The 22,004-nt window shown below is 45.1% G+C and overlaps 1 protein-coding gene across 3 annotated transcripts in view; it reads right to left on the bottom strand.

The window, feature by feature from the left end:
- Positions 1 to 22,004, bottom strand: part of LOC134949301 (cytochrome P450 2G1-like) — a 362,663-nt gene that overhangs the window by 54,999 nt on the left and 285,660 nt on the right. For 2 of the 3 annotated variants that reach the window (XR_010183138.1, XR_010183139.1), the window contains exon 8: positions 11,151 to 11,292. The exons of the other annotated variant lie outside the window; for it this stretch is intronic. The gene's annotated coding sequence lies outside the window, so the exon portion shown is untranslated. The remainder of the gene's footprint in view (positions 1 to 11,150; positions 11,293 to 22,004) is intronic. 3 annotated transcript variants of the gene reach the window in all.

Genomic DNA, 22,004 nt, shown 5'->3' with positions numbered 1-22,004 from the left:
GCAGACACAGTACAGTGCGGTAGTTCACGGCTGTGGCTACCTCTGTGTCGGCACTCGGCAGGCAGTCCGTCCATCCATAATTGTATTATATACCACCTAACCGTGGTTTTTTTTTTCTTTCTTTATACCGTCGTCATAGTCATACTAGTTGTTACGAGTATACTACTATCTCTTTATCAACCAGTGTACAGTGCGGTAGTTCACGGCTGTGGCTACCTCTGTGTCGGAACTCGGCAGGCAGTCCGTCCATCCATAATTGTATTATAATATATACCACCTAACCGTGGTTTTTTTTTCGTTCTTTATACCGTCGTCATACTAGTTGTTACGAGTATACTACTATCTCTTTATCAACCAGTGTACAGTGCGGTAGTTCACGGCTGTGGCTACCTCTGTGTCGGAACTCGGCAGGCAGTCCGTCCATCCATAATTGTATTATAATATATACCACCTAACCGTGGTTTTTTTTTCGTTCTTTATACCGTCGTCATACTAGTTGTTACGAGTATACTACTATCTCTTTATCAACCAGTGTACAGTGCGGTAGTTCACGGCTGTGGCTACCTCTGTGTCGGCACTCGGCAGGCAGTCCGTCCAACCATAATTGTATTATATACCACCTAACCGTGGTTTTTTTTTCATTCTTTATACCGTCGTCATACTAGTTGTTACGAGTATACTACTATCTCTTTATCAACCAGTGTACAGTGCGGTAGTTCACGGCTGTGGCTACCTCTGTGTCGGCACTCGGCAGGCAGTCCGTCCAACCATAATTGTATTATATACCACCTAACCGTGGTTTTTTTTTCATTCTTTATACCGTCGTCATACTAGTTGTTACGAGTATACTACTATCTCTTTATCAACCAGTGTACAGTGCGGTAGTTCACGGCTGTGGCTACCTCTGTGTCGGCACTCGGCAGCCCGTCCATAATTGTATATACCAGTGACCTAACCGTGGTTTTTTTTTCTTTCTTTATACATACATACTAGTTACGAGTATACTATCTCTTTATCAACCAGTCTATATATTAGCAGCAGACACAGTACAGTGCGGTAGTTCACGGCTGTGGCTACCTCTGTGTCGGCACTCGGCAGCCCGTCCATAATTGTATATACCAGTGACCTAACCGTGGTTTTTTTTTCTTTCTTTATACATACATACTAGTTACGAGTATACTATCTCTTTATCAACCAGTCTATATATTAGCAGCAGACACAGTACAGTGCGGTAGTTCACGGCTGTGGCTACCTCTGTGTCGGCACTCGGCAGCCCGTCCATAATTGTATACTAGTATCCAATCCATCCATCTGCATTGTTTACCTGAGGTGCCTTTTAGTTGTGCCTATTAAAATATGGAGAACAAAAATGTTGAGGTTCCAAAATTAGGGAAAGATCAAGATCCACTTCCACCTCGTGCTGAAGCTGCTGCCACTAGTCATGGCCGAGACGATGAAATGCCAGCAACGTCGTCTGCCAAGGCCGATGCCCAATGGCATAGTACAGAGCATGTCAAAACCAAAACACCAAATATCAGTAAAAAAAGGACTCCAAAACCTAAAATAAAATTGTCGGAGGAGAAGCGTAAACTTGCCAATATGCCATTTACCACACGGAGTGGCAAGGAACGGCTGAGGCCCTGGCCTATGTTCATGGCTAGTGGTTCAGCTTCACATGAGGATGGAAGCACTCAGCCTCTCGCTAGAAAACTGAAAAGACTCAAGCTGGCAAAAGCACCGCAAAGAACTGTGCGTTCTTTGAAATCCCAAATCCACAAGGAGAGTCCAATTGTGTCGGTTGCGATGCCTGACCTTCCCAACACTGGACGTGAAGAGCATGCGCCTTCCACCATTTGCACGCCCCCTGCAAGTGCTGGAAGGAGCACCCGCAGTCCAGTTCCTGATAGTCAGATTGAAGATGTCAGTGTTGAAGTACACCAGGATGAGGAGGATATGGGTGTTGCTGGCGCTGGGGAGGAAATTGACCAGGAGGATTCTGATGGTGAGGTGGTTTGTTTAAGTCAGGCACCCGGGGAGACACCTGTTGTCCGTGGGAGGAATATGGCCGTTGACATGCCAGGTGAAAATACCAAAAAAATCAGCTCTTCGGTGTGGAGGTATTTCACCAGAAATGCGGACAACAGGTGTCAAGCCGTGTGTTCCCTTTGTCAAGCTGTAATAAGTAGGGGTAAGGACGTTAACCACCTCGGAACATCCTCCCTTATACGTCACCTGCAGCGCATTCATAATAAGTCAGTGACAAGTTCAAAAACTTTGGGTGACAGCGGAAGCAGTCCACTGACCAGTAAATCCCTTCCTCTTGTAACCAAGCTCACGCAAACCACCCCACCAACTCCCTCAGTGTCAATTTCCTCCTTCCCCAGGAATGCCAATAGTCCTGCAGGCCATGTCACTGGCAAGTCTGACGAGTCCTCTCCTGCCTGGGATTCCTCCGATGCATCCTTGCGTGTAACGCCTACTGCTGCTGGCGCTGCTGTTGTTGCCGCTGGGAGTCGATGGTCATCCCAGAGGGGAAGTCGTAAGCCCACTTGTACTACTTCCAGTAAGCAATTGACTGTTCAACAGTCCTTTGCGAGGAAGATGAAATATCACAGCAGTCATCCTACTGCAAAGCGGATAACTGAGTCCTTGACAACTATGTTGGTGTTAGACGTGCGTCCGGTATCCGCCGTTAGTTCACAGGGAACTAGACAATTTATTGAGGCAGTGTGCCCCCGTTACCAAATACCATCTAGGTTCCACTTCTCTAGGCAGGCGATACCGAGAATGTACACGGACGTCAGAAAAAGACTCACCAGTGTCCTAAAAAATGCAGTTGTACCCAATGTCCACTTAACCACGGACATGTGGACAAGTGGAGCAGGGCAGGGTCAGGACTATATGACTGTGACAGCCCACTGGGTAGATGTATGGACTCCCGCCGCAAGAACAGCAGCGGCGGCACCAGTAGCAGCATCTCGCAAACGCCAACTCTTTCCTAGGCAGGCTACGCTTTGTATCACCGCTTTCCAGAATACGCACACAGCTGAAAACCTCTTACGGCAACTGAGGAAGATCATCGCGGAATGGCTTACCCCAATTGGACTCTCCTGTGGATTTGTGGCATCGGACAACGCCAGCAATATTGTGTGTGCATTAAATATGGGCAAATTCCAGCACGTCCCATGTTTTGCACATACCTTGAATTTGGTGGTGCAGAATTTTTTTAAAAACGACAGGGGCGTGCAAGAGATGCTGTCGGTGGCCAGAAAAATTGCGGGACACTTTCGGCGTACAGGCACCACGTACAGAAGACTGGAGCACCACCAAAAACTACTGAACCTGCCCTGCCATCATCTGAAGCAAGAAGTGGTAACGAGGTGGAATTCAACCCTCTATATGCTTCAGAGGTTGGAGGAGCAGCAAAAGGCCATTCAAGCCTATACAATTGAGCACGATATAGGAGATGGAATGCACCTGTCTCAAGTGCAGTGGAGAATGATTTCAACGTTGTGCAAGGTTCTGATGCCCTTTGAACTTGCCACACGTGAAGTCAGTTCAGACACTGCCAGCCTGAGTCAGGTCATTCCCCTCATCAGGCTTTTGCAGAAGAAGCTGGAGGCATTGAAGAAGGAGCTAAAAGGGAGCGATTCCGCTAGGCATGTGGGACTTGTGGATGCAGCCCTTAATTCGCTTAACAAGGATTCACGGGTGGTCAATCTGTTGAAATCAGAGCACTACATTTTGGCCACCGTGCTCGATCCTAGATTTAAAGCCTACCTTGGATCTCTCTTTCCGGCAGACACAGGTCTGCTGGGGTTGAAAGACCTGCTGGTGACAAAATTGTCAAGTCAAGCGGAACGCGACCTGTCAACATCTCCTCCTTCACATTCTCCCGCAACTGGGGGTGCGAGGAAAAGGCTCAGAATTCCGAGCCCACCCGCTGGCGGTGATGCAGGGCAGTCTGGAGCGACTGCTGATGCTGACATCTGGTCCGGACTGAAGGACCTGACAACGATTACGGACATGTCGTCTACTGTCACTGCATATGATTCTCTCAACATTGATAGAATGGTGGAGGATTATATGAGTGACCGCATCCAAGTAGGCACGTCACACAGTCCGTACTTATACTGGCAGGAAAAAGAGGCAATTTGGAGGCCCTTGCACAAACTGGCTTTATTCTACCTAAGTTGCCCTCCCACAAGTGTGTACTCCGAAAGAGTGTTTAGTGCCGCCGCTCACCTTGTCAGCAATCGGCGTACGAGGTTACATCCAGAAAATGTGGAGAAGATGATGTTCATTAAAATGAATTATAATCAATTCCTCCGCGGAGATATTGACCAGCAGCAATTGCCTCCACAAAGTACACAGGGAGCTGAGATGGTGGATTCCAGTGGGGACGAATTGATAATCTGTGAGGAGGGGGATGTACACGGTGATATATCGGAGGGTGAAGATGAGGTGGACATCTTGCCTCTGTAGAGCCAGTTTGTGCAAGGAGAGATTAATTGCTTCTTTTTTGGGGGGGGTCCAAACCAACCCGTCATATCAGTCACAGTCGTGTGGCAGACCCTGTCACTGAAATGATGGGTTGGTTAAAGTGTGCATGTCCTGTTTTGTTTATACAACATAAGGGTGGGTGGGAGGGCCCAAGGATAATTCCATCTTGCACCTCTTTTTTCTTTTCTTTTTCTTTGCATCATGTGCTGATTGGGGAGGGTTTTTTGGAAGGGACATCCTGCGTGACACTGCAGTGCCACTCCTAAATGGGCCCGGTGTTTGTGTCGGCCACTAGGGTCGCTAATCTTACTCACACAGTCAGCTACCTCATTGCGCCTCTTTTTTTCTTTGCGTCATGTGCTGTTTGGGGAGGGTTTTTTGGAAGGGACATCCTGCGTGACACTGCAGTGCCACTCCTAGATGGGCCCGGTGTTTGTGTCGGCCACTAGGGTCGCTAATCTTACTCACACAGCTACCTCATTGCGCCTCTTTTTTTCTTTGCGTCATGTGCTGTTTGGGGAGGGTTTTTTGGAAGGGACATCCTGCGTGACACTGCAGTGCCACTCCTAGATGGGCCCGGTGTTTGTGTCGGCCACTAGGGTCGCTAATCTTACTCACACAGTCAGCTACCTCATTGCGCCTCTTTTTTTCTTTGCGTCATGTGCTGTTTGGAGAGGGTTTTTTGGAAGGGCCATCCTGCGTGACACTGCAGTGCCACTCCTAGATGGGCCCGGTGTTTGTGTCGGCCACTAGGGTCGCTAATCTTACTCACACAGTCAGCTACCTCATTGCGCCTCTTTTTTTCTTTGCGTCATGTGCTGTTTGGGGAGGGTTTTTTGGAAGGGCCATCCTGCGTGACACTGCAGTGCCACTCCTAGATGGGCCCGGTGTTTGTGTCGGCCACTAGGGTCGCTAATCTTACTCACACAGCTACCTCATTGCGCCTCTTTTTTTCTTTGCGTCATGTGCTGTTTGGGGAGGGTTTTTTGGAAGGGACATCCTGCGTGACACTGCAGTGCCACTCCTAGATGGGCCCGGTGTTTGTGTCGGCCACTAGGGTCGCTTATCTTACTCACACAGCGACCTCGGTGCAAATTTTAGGACTAAAAATAATATTGTGAGGTGTGAGGTATTCAGAATAGACTGAAAATGAGTGTAAATTATGGTTTTTGAGGTTAATAATACTTTGGGATCAAAATGACCCCCAAATTCTATGATTTAAGCTGTTTTTTAGTGTTTTTGGAAAAAAACACCCGAATCCAAAACACACCCGAATCCGACAAAAATAATTCGGTGAGGTTTTGCCAAAACGCGTTCGAACCCAAAACACGGCCGCGGAACCGAACCCAAAACCAAAACACAAAACCCGAAAAATTTCAGGCGCTCATCTCTATTTTCTTCCAGTGATTTGAAACAATAATACCATTGATTAGAACTAGAGATGTGCACCGGAAATTTTTCGGGTTTTGGTTTTGGATCGGTTCCGCGGCCGTGTTTTGGATTCAGCCGAGTTTTGGCAAAACCTCCCTGAATTTTTTTGGGCGGATTCGGGTGTGTTTTGGATTCAGGTGTTTTTTTTCAAATTCCCCACAAAATAAGATTTTACTTACCGGTAAATCTATTTCTCGTAGTCCGTAGTGGATGCTGGGGACTCCGTAAGGACCATGGGGATAGACGGGTTCCGCAGGAGACATGGGCACTTTAAGAAAGAATTTAGGTTCTGGTGTGCTCTGGCTCCTCCCTCTATGCCCCTCCTCCAGACCTCAGTTAGAAAAACGGTGCCCGAAGAGCTGACAGTACAAGGAAAGGATTTTGGTAATCCAGGGCTAGATTCATACCAGCCACACCAATCACACCCTATAACTTGTGATAAACTTACCCAGTTAACAGTATGAACCACAACAGAGCATCAGGTCAACCCTGATGCAACCATACCATAACCCTTATTGAAGCAATAACTATATACAAGTATTGCAGGAGAATTCCGCACTTGGGACGGGCGCCCAGCATCCACTACGGACTACGAGAAATAGATTTACCGGTAAGTAAAATCTTATTTTTTCTAACGTCCTAGTGAATGCTGGGGAATCCGTAAGGACCATGGGGATTATACCAAAGCTCCCAAATGGGCAGGAGAGTGCGGATGACTCTGCAGCACCGATTGAGCAAACACAAGGTCCTCCTCAGCCAGGGTATCAAACTTGTAGAATTTTGCAAAAGTGTTTGAACCTGACCAAGTAGCCGCTCGGCAAAGCTGTAATGCCGAGACCCCTCGGGCAGCCGCCCAAGAAGAGCCCACCTTCCTCGTGGAATGGGCCTTAACTGATTTAGGCAGCGGCAATCCAGACGCAGATTGAGCCTGCTGAATCGTGTTACAGATCCAGCGAGCAATAGTTTGCTTTGAAGCAGGAGCACCAAGCTTGTTGGAAGCATACAGGATAAACAAAGATTCTGTTTTCCTGACCCTAGCCGTTCTGGCTACATAAACCTTCAAAGCCCTGACCACATCAAGTAACTCGGAATCCTCCAAGTCAGTAGTAGCCACAGGCACCACAATAGGTTGGTTTATATGAAAGGATGAAACCACTTTCGGCAGAAATTGTGGACGGGTCCGCAATTCTGCTCTATCTGCATGGAAAACCAGATAGGGGCTTTTATGTGACAATGCCGCCAACTCTGACACACGCCTAGCCGAAGCCAAGGCTAATATCATGACCACTTTCCACGTGAGATATTTCAACTGCACCGTTTTGAGTGGTTCAAACCAGTGGGATTTCAGGAAAATCAACACCACGTTAAGATCCCAAGGTGCCACTGGAGGCACAAAAGGGGGTTAAATATGCAGCACTCCCTTTACAAACGTCTGAACTTCAGGTAGAGAAGTCAACTCCTTTGGAAAGAAAATGGATAGGGCCGAAATATGGTCCTTAATGGAACCCAATTTTAGGCCCAAATTCACTCCTGACTATAGGAAGTGAAGGAAACAGCCCAGCTGGAATTCCTCCGTAGGGGCATTCCTGGCCTCTCACCAAGCAACATATTTTCGCCATATACGGTGATAATGTTGAGCTGTCACGTCCTTCCTAGCCTTTATCAGCGTAGGAATTACCTCATCCGGAATGCCTTTCTCTGCTAGGATTCAACCGCCATGCCATCAAACGCAGCCGCGGTAAGTCTTGGAACAGACAGGACCCCTGTTGCAACAAGTCCTTTCTTAGAGGAAGAGGCCACAGGTCCTCGTGAGCATTTCTTGCAGATCTGGATACCAAGTCCTTCGTGGCCAATCTGGAACAATGAGTATTGTTCTCACTCCTCTTTTTCTTATTATTCTCAGCACCTTGGGTATGAGAGGAAGAGGAGGAAATACATAGACCGACTGGAACGCCCACGGTGTCACCAGGGCGTCTACAGCTATCGCCTGAGGGTCTCTTAACCTGGCGCAATACCTCTGTAGTTTTTTGTTGAGGCGGGATGCCATCATGTCCACCTGTGGCAGTTCCCACTGACTTGCAATCTGTGCGAAGACTTCCTGATGAAGTCCCCGCTCTCCCGGGTGGAGGTCGTGCCTGCTGAGGAAGTCTGCTTCCCAGTTGTCCACTCCCGGGATGAACACTGCTGACAATGCGCTTACGTGATTTTCCGCCCAGCAAAAAATTCTGGTGGCTTCCGCCATCGCCACCCTGCTCCTTGTGCCGCCTTGTCGGTTTACAAGAGCCACTGCAGTGATTTTGTCTGACTGAATCAGAACCGGTTGGTCGCGAAGCATGGTCTCCTTTTGACGTAGGGCATTGTATATGGCCCTTAGTTCCAGGATGTTGATGTGAAGGCAAGTCTCCTGACTTGACCACAGACCATGGAAATTTCTTCCCTGTGTGACTGCTCCCCACCCTCAGAGGCTTGCATCCGTGGTCACCAGGACCCAGTCCTGAATGCCGAATCTGTGGCCCTCGAGAAGGTTAGCACTCTGCAGCCACCACAGGAGAGACACCCTGGCCCTGGGGGAAAGGGTGCATTAACCGCTGCATCTGAAGATGTGACCCTGACCACTTGTCCAGTAAGTCCCATTGAAAGATCCTCGCATGGAACCTGCCGAAGGGAATGGCCTCGTATGATGCCACCATCTTTCCCAGGACTCGAGTGCAGTGATACACTGACACCTGTTTTTGTTTTAATAGGTTCCTGACCAGTGTCATGAGTTCCTGAGGTTTCTCTATCGGGAGATAAAACCTTTTCTGGTCTGTGTCTAGAATCATGCTGTCAAAGTCGAAAAATATCATGCTGCACGTTGCCATATATTAACCCCATGCGCTTGCCCGCTGCACGTGCACATTCTCTCCCGTGCGTGCGCATATTCGCAGTTGCGTGACGGCGCCTCCACGGTCGTGCGCTCAGGCGCGTGGTATGTGCATTTACGGTGGAGTTTGTGTGCGTCTGGTGGGCGACTCGATCGTTACATAGTTAATCCGAATAGTTTGTTTTATAGGTAATGGTCCCCTTAATAATAACTGTAAGTTTGTTTAGTGTAACTGGTCCATGGACAGAGGAATTCCACTTTGCATGATACAAAGGGTCAGACAGGGTCTGAGCGGTGGTGTTTGGTACCTAACTAAAGAACATTTTATTAGAAACAATCCGGTGCTGGTTAGGTAGAGATTAATCGCTCCTGCGTATAGTTATGTCTATAAGTAGTTTCTGGACATTTACTGTATTTGCGGTTCATTATCCATGCGTCGGGAATCCTGAGATTCCCTCCCACCTGAAAAGTTTGATATAGTCACAGCCCACCTGTTTAAACTAACCTATGACCTTTTGTTATAATGCGGGGAGACATTCCTGTGTCCAAAGAACAATGAGATTATAGGTCCCTTTGTAGTGTACTGTATGCAGTGTATATAAGAACAGCCAGCCAGGGCCAGCTCAGTCTACTCTCCACAACGGTTTTCATCATTGACTAACTAGGGAGCTGGTGACCAGGACTGCGCAGCGATCATTCCCCAGTGTGTAGGTTCTCTCTGTGACCACCTTATTCTCTGACTGTATTTTGCCAAGTTCTCTCTCTCTCTCCCTGTTATTGATTAGGATTAAGACGCTATTGTATATTTATGTGTAGTTATTCTGTTTAGATATTGATGTTAGATTGTAGTGTATAAACTGTTAACTGTATTTTCCCTTTTTACATAACTAAATCTCGTTAGTAAAGGTTTTGGAACCTTAGCAAGGTATTGTGTGTTTATTACATTACTGAGGGTATTCGGAGCGTCTCCATCGCTCAAGCAGCTTTTACATTAACAAGGTTAAGAAGGTCTATAAGCAGTACATTATTACTGTGTTACAGTACCAAGGTATACAGTGTGAACATATTCTGTGTTTAAAGTTTATAAAGGTTACTGTCTGTGTGTACGCTTGCTGTGTGTATTTCATACACCCAGCGTAGTGTGTGTACGTAATTTGCGTACCACGTGTGAGACCTTCATACGCAAATAGCGTATGAAGTGCGTATCACGTGCACGTGGTTTAGCGGCCATTATGGCTGCACAGTGTTAAGAAATAGCTTGTGTTATAAGATAAATAATTAGCTTTATCAATTGGGAGCTCATCCGTCCTCCACATATCCGCACTAGCTAACACAGACTTTATCTGTCAGCAAAGGGCAGGAAAGTAGTATCCCTTCGTATCCGTATTGGTGGTGAGGGATACAGTAGTGCTGACTAGATAAGCGTCTGTTTCGCTACGCTGTAGGAGTGCTGGTGTAAACCGGAACCGGAAGGTAAGAACAATACGCTATTGTCTTTTAAAACTGTTTTATTCTGTTTGATACACATTGCGTACGCAACACACGCACACACCTGCATTTTCTTTCATTTGTGTAATTTCACATCTCGCCTTCCTGTTTGCCATTTATAATTGATAACTTGCTGAGAAAGATTTTGTTGCTATTGGTAGTTAAAAGTAAAAATAATACGTTAAGGAGTAATTTGTAAAACACGCACACGGCTTTGCCTATAGATACAAGGAAAGATCTGTGTGGTGCTCGGTAGATGATTACAGTTAAACATCATTTACATTGATATAAACGTGTTAGTTGTATTTCTGTGGACATATCTGGCCTGCGTACACGTGTCTCTAACAAGGGGCAGAACGAGCGTACGCGATGCAAGGGCCGACGCACGGAGCGTATATTACGCAACGGAGCATATGGGTATGCCCACGTAATACAAATCACACGATAGTATTGTTTTAGTAGGCGATACGGAGGCTACGCGATAATAGCGCAAGTCAATCTCAGTATCCTAAATTTTAATCTAAAAGGAACCTTCTCTAGTTGCAACTCCTCTGGGACTAGACTGCAATACTGAATAAAAGGGATTTCTGTACAGAAACGAAAGTAAAGAGTATATGAGGTGAAAGAGTGTGTGTGTATGTGTATATATGTATGTATATATATATATATATATATATATAGTTACCAATGTCTTTACCAGAAAGAACCAGGCGGCACTCCCAAATTTCCAAGTCAGGCAGGTGTATTAGAAAATCATGGTGTCTTAAACAGGCGTCAACGTTTCAAGGCTCATAGGCCTTTTCGTCAGGACGTATATACCAGTGAAAAAAAGTAGAAACATAGCTAACCAATGTGTCTATCTTACCTTTATACATACGAGTGAAGTTCAGCACGAGGACGCCCGCTGCTCCCGCCCGGCCGGTAGTAGGAGGGATTGCATACTGACGTATTTCCTGTTAGTCGGTTACCAAGGATACCTTCAAACCATGTACGTCCTCTCCCGTTGCCTGGGGGGCAGCACCGCATCCGCCGACGATTAGTGCACATAAACAAAGTGATTACCATATTTCATCTTAAGTGTTTCAATATACCCATAAGCAAATAACATAGATATATTGAATGTGCAAATTATGTGAAACATAGAACATATATAAATCAATTAAAAAATATTAAAAACCGGAATATCAGAATACTTCATCATCAAAGCTATAAATCTTATATATAACACAATTATTTCAAATCCTAACCATAGCGCTACCTTTACATTTTCATAATATGTATATAATATTACATCAATATAAGAACCATAGAACTAGAGAAATATATTCCAAGACATTTTTTCATTAAGTCCTCTGGGCGAAATGGTATCTAAAATGTGTATCCATTTTGACTCACACTGACTGAGACGCCTTTTACGATCCCCCCCATGAATGTCATTGGGGATATGATCTACTATCTTATATCTTAAGGAGGATAGAGTATGTTGAGCCTCCTTAAAATGGCGTGCCACCGGCTGATCGCAATCTTTATTTTCTAATGCAGCTTTTATAGCAGAGCGATGTAGGGCCATGCGCTCTCTAAACGTGCGAATAGTTTGACCTACATAATATAGCCCACAAGGGCACATTATGATATAGACAACAAATTGCGATGTACAGCTTAAAACATGGTTAATTTTAAACTTCCGTCCTGTATGAGGATGTTTAAAGTAAGATCCAGGTTCCATGAAACTACATGTCGTACATGATACACATTTATAACAACCCAGTTTCTTTTTTTGTGTCAAAAAAGAACTATTAGAACTATCTGGTACATACGTAATGTTGGTTTTAACCAACAAATCTCGTAGATTTCTACCCCTTTTGTAGCAGGGCATTATACTTTTATTCTTAAAAGCCGGTAACTCACTGTCACCTGATACAATTGGCCACAATGCTTTGGTGGCACGGGGTAGAACTGGGCTGGCTAATGTGTATTCAGAAATTAACGGGATCCTATCTTGTATATTATCCTTCAATTCTGGTTCTAACAAATTTTGTCTAGGAATTGCTAGTATTTGTTGTTTGGTTTCCTTAAGTGAGGATAAAGGATATCCCCGCCTAGCAAATTTATCTGAAACCAAATCTAATGCAGGTTCAAGCTGGTTCGGGTCACTAGTGATTCTAGCTACTCTTAACATCTGAGATTTTGGAAGAGCTTTTTTTAATGGGGGTGGGTGGCAACTGCTGTGATGTAACAGGGTATTCCGATCTGTGTGCTTGTGGAACACCTCAGTTGATATAGTATTGTCCTTAATCTTAACTACTACATCTAAGTAATTAATTTCGGTTGGACTATACTGGAACGTAAACTTCACTGGATGGTCTAAGGAGTTGATATGTGTGACTAGCTCTAACAGTTCACATTCAGAGCCTGTCCAAATTAAAAAAAGATCATCTATGTATCTTGTATACATTAAGATCCTTTTAGATACACGTAAATCTGTAAAGAATTATATATATAAGTTTATCATTTTGGTTGGAACCCCCGGAAGTCGAGTTCTCGTGAGGTACATCCGTGAAAGTGACGGCACGTGGTGGCTTGGGAGGCATCCCTTGTTAAATATTGAAATAAGAGCATTAGAGTATAGCAGATTAGGAGGTCTACTGTAGACACAGACCAGGAGGTCACGGACCAGGAGGTCCAGAGAGACAGACCAGGAGGTCTAGATACAGCAGACTAGGAAGTCCGCTATAGATAGTCAAGAAGCACAACCCCAGGCGGGTTGGTGCAGTACCCATATAGGCCATTACGCTCTGGCTAAAGGAATTCGCAGCCACAATTTTCGATTCCGCTGGTCGTTTCGCACATAAGATTAGTTGCTTATGTGCAGTACGATTGTACTGCATGTAATTGTGTGCATTAGTTTGTAATTTGACCCAGTACTGTTTGCGTACGCTAGAGGGGTCATAAACGCTATTTGTACATTCTAACTTGATTTGTGTCATTTTTTTTATTTTAAGGGAGGTTCGCTGGTCACTCAGGAATTCTCTAACAACCAATAGTTACTGGGAAGGGTAATTGCTCTTCGGATCACACCCACATGTTCCAGTAAATACAGGTTAAGGTCGCAGGGGCCCTGGGTTGAGTAAGCCAGCGCTAGGGCAGCGTGTGGATGTATTGGTCGACGTAGGCGAGTGTGTGAAGGTACTCGGTAAACTTTCACCGTCGGTCTACCCCGGACTTCTTGGTTTTTGTAAGGGTTCGCTGAAGACCCTGATTTGAAGGTCAGAGGTAGTGAAAGCAACACCTGCAAAGATGGGGGCCAGTTGTTCAGGTTGGGGCGATCAACCTTGGTTCAGGTTGATTTAGTAAACCGGCCAATAGGGTCGGCAAGGTATATCATGTGTGAGAAATACGGTTCACACACAGAGGTTTTGTGCGATGAATGGGAAAGAATGACTGTGCATGACGGGGAAAAGTTCCCACGGGTAGGCAGTTTTAGCCCAGAGGTGTTACAAAATCTAAGGTGAAGGATATGTCTCATTAAATCTGCAAAGAGACGGATCCGACATTATGACTATTTACAGTTATGGTAACAGGAGGGTGAAATACAAAGAGGATTGGCTCAAGCGGCTGGATCTAACCCTATCAGGAAACTGATAGCCACCGCACCACCACCACCAAACATGACAGGAGAGAAAGTGGTTACAGAGAGTGGCAAACTGGTGTATGATAAACATGCACTTAGTAAATGTATAGATGTTAAGAATAATGTAACTAAGATTGTTGATGCTAATACTAACCCGTGCAAGCTGTACCCTGTTTTAAACTTTCCCCAGGATTGTGACCAAGAGGATGAGCCCACAACAAAATCAGCACTCTCTCTAGCAGCCACCATACAAGAGACCATAGTGGGCACGGCCCAACCCGTAAGAGTAGTATCAAAGGCCCCTAGCAGAGGGACAGGTGAGGTCGTATCAACTGGTAAGTACGGCACTGTACACTATGCAGAAACCATTACACCACATGCTGTAGAATCTACTCAGAATGACGTTATTGAACTTAATCCTGTCAGGATAATTGCAGTGCCAAATGGGAAAACTGACACTTCAGGAGTCACTCCAGTCAGGAACATCGCCATGCACTGCCCCTTTTCCCGAACAGAATTAAGATCAATGATGTCTGAATTCCCTGATCCAAGGAAAGATCTAGTTGCAAGCCAGATATACATTAGAGAGCTAGGTAACTCTGCAGAGCCCACTAACAAAGATTGGCGGACATTGCTGAGGGCATGTTTACCCCCCAATGTCGACTCAGTGAAATTTATCGCTGACTGTAAATTAGACGAAAAGGTACCCCTTACGGATGTGTACAACCAAGATAATGTAAAGAGTATCAATTTACAGTTAGGAGAGTATTTCCCAGCTGTTGTCAAATGGAACAAAATTTTCTCCATCAAACAAAAAGAGGGAGAAACAGCTGCTAATTATTTCCATCGGGCATTGCAGGACATGGCTAGGTATACAGGGATAGAAGACATTAAAACAAATGTGAATCATAGAGAAGAAGCAGTATCTGTGTTAATGGATGGTTTAAAGGAAGTATTGAAGACTAGGGTACAGACCACCCAACCATGTTGGCGAGGTTTGTCGGTGGCTACTTTGAGAGAGGCTGCTGTTGATCATGATCGGAACATCACCAGACACAGGGAGTCACAGAGTGATAAGCTGATGGCCGTAAGTATACAGGCCCTAACCACAAGGCCACCTCAGCATAAGTCTCAGACCCCTGTGGGTAAGTCAAATGTGGTAACTTGTTATTACTGTCATAAAGAGGGACATTTTGCACGAGACTGTAGATTGAAAAATGCACAAAAATCATATCAACCCCCTAGACAACGACATGACACACGAAATTGGGATCAAGGACCGCAGAGACGGAGTTATGAGCCACACGCAGGGGAAACAAGAAGGTATCCCCCAAGAAGAGACTGGCAAGTCTCTGATAGTTCCCTTTTACCCCCTTCACATGTAATAGCTGCCAGTGCGATACAGGGAGGGCACCACACACCATAGGGGTGGGGCCATACCTGTAATCTGCAGCCAGTGAAATTAATTTTGAGCCTTGGAAGTGAACCCGAGGTCACAATTGATGTAGCTGGTAGATCTCTAAATTTCCTTGTAGATACGGGGCGGCCAAGTCAGTGATAAATTCGTCCGTGGGCATGAGAACCACTGGTAAAACAATTCCAGCCATGGGAGTAACAGGAGTAGTACGACACTATCCTTTAAGGAAACCAGCAGAGATTACGATAGGGCCTTTGCATACCAAGCATTCTTTTCTGCTGGCTGCATCGGCTCCGACTAATCTCCTAGGGAGAGATTTACTGTGCAAAATGGGTTGCGTCATATATTGTACTCCTGAAGGTGTGTTCTTGGACATACCCGAAAACCACGCTCAGGAAGTGCAGGATATGCTAGACTCCCCAACAAGATTAATGTCACACACTGTTGTTGTGTATAGGTGTCTGTCCAAGGTAGAGGAAATGATTTCCCAGATACCGGAATCACTTTGGACCAAGGATGGACAAGACACTGGATTAGTGGCAAATGTAGCCCCAGTAGTTGTACAAGTAAAATATGGTAGGATAGCTCCAAAAATCCCACAATACCCTCTGGAGCCAGAGGTGGAGTTAGGAGTTTACCCTGTAATAGAGCGCTTGCTACAACAGGGCATTCTGGTAAGGGCGTCCAGCACTGCCAATAGTCCCATCTTTCCTGTTAAAAAGAGTGGAGGAGGGGTTACAGATTAGTGCAGGATCTAAGAGGGATCAACAAAATACTGTAGTTGAGAGTCAATTCCCCGTAGTGCCAAATCCAGCTGTCATTCTTATGCAAATCCCTCCCACTGCCAAATTTTTCACTGTGATTGACCTCTGCTCCGCTTTCTTCTCAGTACCTCTGCACCCTGACAGTCAATACTTATTCGCATTTACATACAGAGGAGTTCTGTACACCTGGACTTGCTTACCACAAGGTTTCATTGACAGTCAAAGTATTTTCTCACAGACCTTGCATGATTGTTTACAGTCTTTCCAACCTGAGAGTGGATCAATATTAATACAGTATGTAGATGACTTACTGCTGTGCTCAGATTCACTGGAATCGTCCCTGAGAGATACAAAACAACTCCTGTTTCATCTTTCAGACACTGGACACAAGGGGGTAAATTTACTAAGGTGGGAGATTTTTAGAACTGGTGATGTTGCCCATGGCAACCAATCAGATTCTACTTACCATATATCTAGGTGCTTCTAGCAGATAATAGATATAATCTGATTGGTTGCTATGGGCAACATCACCAGTTCTAAAAATCTCCCACCTTAGTAAATTTACCCCCTTGGGGTAAATTTACTAAGGTGGGAGATTTTTAGAACTGGTGATGTTGCCCATAGCAACCAATCAGATTATATCTATTATCTGCTAGAAGCACCTAGATATATGGTAAGTAGAATCTGATTGGTTGCCATGGGCAACATCACCAGTTCTAAAAATCTCCCACCTTAGTAAATTTACCCCAAGGTTTCCAAAGATAAGTTACAATTATGCCAGACCAGGGTGAAGTATTTGGGACACTGTCTGACACAAGGACTGAGACACCTCACCGCTGATAGAATTCAAGCAATCCGTGACATGACCCTGCCACAAACTCAGCAACAGATTAGAACGTTTTTAGGAATGTGTGGGTATTGCCATAACTGGATCCCAGGTTTTTCCATACTAGCCCTACCTTTGCAGGAGATGGTCTCATCAAACAAACCGGATCAGATTTCGCACACAGACGAGTCTGAGATGGCATTTGAGAGACTTAAACAGTGCCTAACGCAGGCACCGGCATTAGGTATGCCAGATTATGGAAAACCCTTTGAGCTGTACGGAACAGAGAGTGCTGGGTGCGCAGCAGGTGTCTTAACCCAGAAGCATGGTGATGCCAGCAGGCCGGTAGCCTACTATAGCGCTCAGCTAGACACGGTAGCGCGATCCCTCCCCACATGCTTGCGAAGTGTTGCAGCTATAGCATTGCTAGTAAGTAAAAGTGAAGATGTAGTGCTAGGACACAACCTCACAATTCATACACCACATGCAGTGTCAGCTTTACTGAATTCTGCCCAAACAAGGCACGTCGCATCAGCACAGTTTACAAGATGGGAATTGATATTAATGGCCCCGGTAAACATTACTATAAAAAGATGCAGCGCACTAAATCCTGCAACATATCTCCCAGGTGTGCCTGGACAGCCACAAAGGGTGGAGGATGAGAGTGATGGTGAAGGAGGATTTAGTAAGGACAATGACACACATGATTGTATGGAATATTTGACCCAAAATTTCACGGCAAGGCCTGACATCAGTGACAAACCACTGGAAGATCTAGATTTTACTATCTACACTGACGGTAGTTGTCACAGACAGACGGACTCGGGAGACTTGTGTACTGGATACGCAGTCGTTGATGACCAAGGTACCATAGAAGCAGAACCGCTAGGCCCACCACACTCAGCACAAGTTGCTGAACTGGTTGCCCTAACCAGAGCATGTGAATTGGCTAAGGGCAAGTCAGCCAATATCTACACAGATTCTAGGTACGCCTTCGGAGTAGTCCATGATTTCGGGGCCCTATGGCGCCTCAGAAATTTCATGACGGCAGCTGGCACACCCGTAGCGCATGCAGCCCACATCAAAAGACTCCTAACAGCGATACAGGAACCCGACAGAGTGGCTGTTATCAAGTGTAAAGCTCACACGTATAGCCAAGACCCGGTATCACTTGTTAATAGCCGAGCAGACAAAGCTGCTAAATCAGCAGCCGGTACCCCCATACAGACAGACATCACACAACTGATGGTATTCAATACTGTCAACACACAGAAATTGTGTGAAATGCAACAGTTGTGTTCACCACAAGAAAAGGCAGTCTGGAGGTCAAAAGGATATGGCCAGGAGTCCTCAGGACCCTGGACAGATGGACAGGGTAAGCCAGTGGCACCCAGAGCATACCTTCCAAGTCTAGCGGAAGCGGCACATGGGCTGACTCATCTAGCTAAAGAAGGAATGTGTAAGTTGGTAAGAGCTTATTGGTGCGCCCCAGGATTTTCTTCCCATGCGGGTAAAAAGCGATGACATGTCTCACCTGCTTAAGGAAGAATATTGGAAAGGCAATACCAACAGAGCAATCCCATATCCCTCCTACAGATGGCCCTTTCCATGTAATACAAATTGATTTCATACAATTACCACCTCGTAGAAATTTAAAGTATGTATTGGTCTGTATTGACGTATTCTCAAATTGGATTGAAGCATTTCCCGCGGCCACAAATACCGCTGTGTTTACTGCAAAGAAAATTGTGCAGGAATTTGTGTGCAGGTATGGTATCCCTAGAATCATTGAGAGTGATAGGGGTACCCATTTTACAGGTGAAGTCTTTCAAACAATGTGTAAGTTGATGGGAATTAATAGTAAGCTGCACACTCCTTACCGCCCCCAGGCGAGTGCGAAGGTGGAAAGAGTAAACAGCACTATTAAAAATAAATTGAGCAAGGTAATGACTGAAACAGGATTGTTAGGGCCCGAAGCTTTGCCAATCGTATTATACAGCATCAGAACCACTCCCAGGTCCCCTCTTAATCTGTCTCCTTTTGAAATTCTGTTTGGTCGACAACCCCATGTTATGATTAACCTCCAGGATGATTTGAAATGTAACAATGAAGTAACCGTAAAGTACTTGGTTAAGATGAGTAAGCAATTGAGGAATCAGAATGATAATCTAAAGTTGGTGATTCCTGATTTGCCAGACAGTAATTGTCATGACATTGAACCTGGGGATTATGTAATGATACGGAATTTTCTACGCTCAGGTTGCCTTATTGACAGATGGGAAGGACCATATCAAGTCTTATTAACCAGCACAACAGCATTGAAAGTTGCCGAGAGGGAGACTTGGGTCCATTCGTCTCATTGTAAAAAGGTTGCTGACCCAGAGAGGTCCCGTGATAAAGAACAGACGGTAGAGGTTGTATCACTAGAGTGTCTGTTCAGGGAAAGATTGAGGCGACACCTGAGCGCTGAGAATAATAAGACCGGAGGCGTTTGTCGAGCCAGATTTCTTTTTCCCTTTTGTTGTTTTCTCCAGTTCCCATCTCCCTCCTATTTCCCTTCCCCCTTCTTATTTTTCTCCTTTTACTCCTCTAAGATGGACTTGCCCCAAGAGACTGTGATCCGGATTTTCCTGTTGACCCTGTTGTTGACCAGAGCAGTCTGTTTCGGTGAGAGTACCATGGAGGTCGAGAAAGGATCTGGAATGGGTTCTGATGACCAGGATGGAGGCGTAAAATTCCAAGAGCAGCACAATCACAGAGTAAAGGCGAGTATCAGAAAACGATCTGATAGCATTGACAATAGAAGGAATTGTGAAGTATTGTTAGCTGAAGAGAACTGCATCTGTAGGCATTGTGACAATATAGTTGAGGATGGGTGCATCAAGAAATGTCAGTCCAGTTTTAATATCCACATGGACCGGCATCCATTGAGTGACTATCACTCCATAGTGGGTAAAGTGTTAAACCAGACAGACTGTTGGGTATGCTCTCAAGTACCTCAAGGTCACAGCAAATCAGGGCTAGTACCATTCCCTTTAACTGTAGGAGAGGTACTTGAGTTAAGTGGTGGGAGGTCAGTGGACAAGAGGTTTAATATCTCTAGTCCTCCTAGTTTGAAGCTACACCAGTATCATGTAGATAGGTCCTTAGTATGCTTTGACATTTCCAATCCCCGAAAGCCGGGAAATTGGGAAGTGTCATGGAGTAATCAAACCATGACATTTTCACATAGAGCTGACAGAATGCCCATAGACACAGAACTTATACGCCAGATAGCCGACAATGGAAGATTTTTCCGGTATAGGTACACTCTAGGAAGTAGGACCATGCGAGTTGGAGAAGTATCACCAGGAAACTGTGCACATATCGTACAACCAGATTCGTGTACTAGACAGATGGGAGAATTAGGGTTAGGAGATTTCACATGGAAAATTTGTAACATGGTAATGTCATACTCTGTCCCATATGTTCTCCCCGATGATGCATATTTCATATGCGGGAGGAAGGCGTATAAGTGGCTTGCCCCAAACTCAGAGGGATTGTGTTACATTGTAAAAGTACTGCCTGAAGTAATGACTGTATCCCATATCAAAATGAAAGACATTCACCGCGGTGCCCAAGCTCCTTATACTCACACTCATTACGAGCACGTCGTTAAACGGCACCTGATAGAAAGAACAGAGCATCCGGCCTCTGACCTGATCCATGAATCCACTGGGATTCAAGTACTACTCGCGTTAGATATCACTTGTACCGCCAGAGGAGTGTTAAACTATAGATATATATCTGCGCTAGCAAATTTATTAGACAATATCACCGAAATGTATGACGACACATTCAGGTATACTGGGAGAGAGTTACAAGCCTACAAAACAGAGCTGGTTCAGCATAGGATGATTCTCAATTACCTTACAGCTGTGACAGGCGGGTATTGTGTTACCCTAGCAACTCAATATGGAATAAAGTGCTGCACGTACATTACAAACAGCACAGAGGACCCGGTCGATGTCATAGACCAAAAGATGGATGACATTTTGCAATTGAAGTGGGAGTTCCGAAGGAGACATAATCTCAATCTCGCCGCTGTGGGCAATGAGCTGACCGCTTGGGTGTCATGGTTGAACCCACGAAATTGGTTCTCGGGCTTAGGAGAATGGGGCCAAGGTATTATCATGGATGAAGGGAAATTTCTCTTGTGTATTCTGGGAGTCGTCATATTTGTTGGCCTGATATTTAGATGCGTTCAGATTTTAACGAAGTGTAAAGGTAATACCAGAGTGATGAGTCTGAGGAGCGAGGACACTATAATAACAACAACAAATTTGATTTATGACCCAACGATAGAGACAATGTTGTGATAAAAATGTGATTTCACGGTCCGTTTCTTTCTCCTTTGTTTTCCTCCAAGGTACAAAGACATCCGCTTGGAAGAAGAATTTGACAACCTCTTTTATACATACCATCGATTAACTATGTCACCGACCCCCCCCCCCAATATCCCTAGAGACTTTAAATTTTTACGAAAGCCCAAATACTTTAGTGACTGTAATTTTCTGGACAATGGAAAAGCTTTTGTCACCATTTATAACAAAAGCATCGAGAGACATCAAACAACATGTACATCAAGACAAGACAAGACCTCAATTGGTGAATGCATACTAAACTCACATAGTTTATGACTGCATTTATAATAATTGCTTCTTATCTTCACCTCTACAAACTTCAGGTAATGACACACACATAGTCGATAGGGAATATAGACACAGATATCAGCACTCACATACCCCCCCATTCATGTATCATCAACTAAATGTGCTCCCCCATTTGTTGCAACCAAAAGCCGAAAAGAGCTCGGTAAAGTTTGACAGCCCATCCCCAGACCCTTAATACGGGATAAGAAGGAATTCAAATGTATACTTCGCAATACCTCGAAGCTTGATTTAAAACATGTACGGCACGATGATACATGACCCCTCAAACATGGATTCATACACACATGCTTCTACTATCTCACTAGGTCATACCTTTTTCCCACCTTCTCCTCTCCTCCCTTTACCCAATCATAAAAAGGTATTTACATG

The sequence above is a fragment of the Pseudophryne corroboree genome, chromosome 8 (assembly GCF_028390025.1).
Source record: "Pseudophryne corroboree isolate aPseCor3 chromosome 8, aPseCor3.hap2, whole genome shotgun sequence".
Taxonomy (NCBI): Eukaryota; Metazoa; Chordata; class Amphibia; order Anura; family Myobatrachidae; genus Pseudophryne; species Pseudophryne corroboree.
This window is presented reverse-complemented; position numbering and strand designations above follow the sequence as displayed.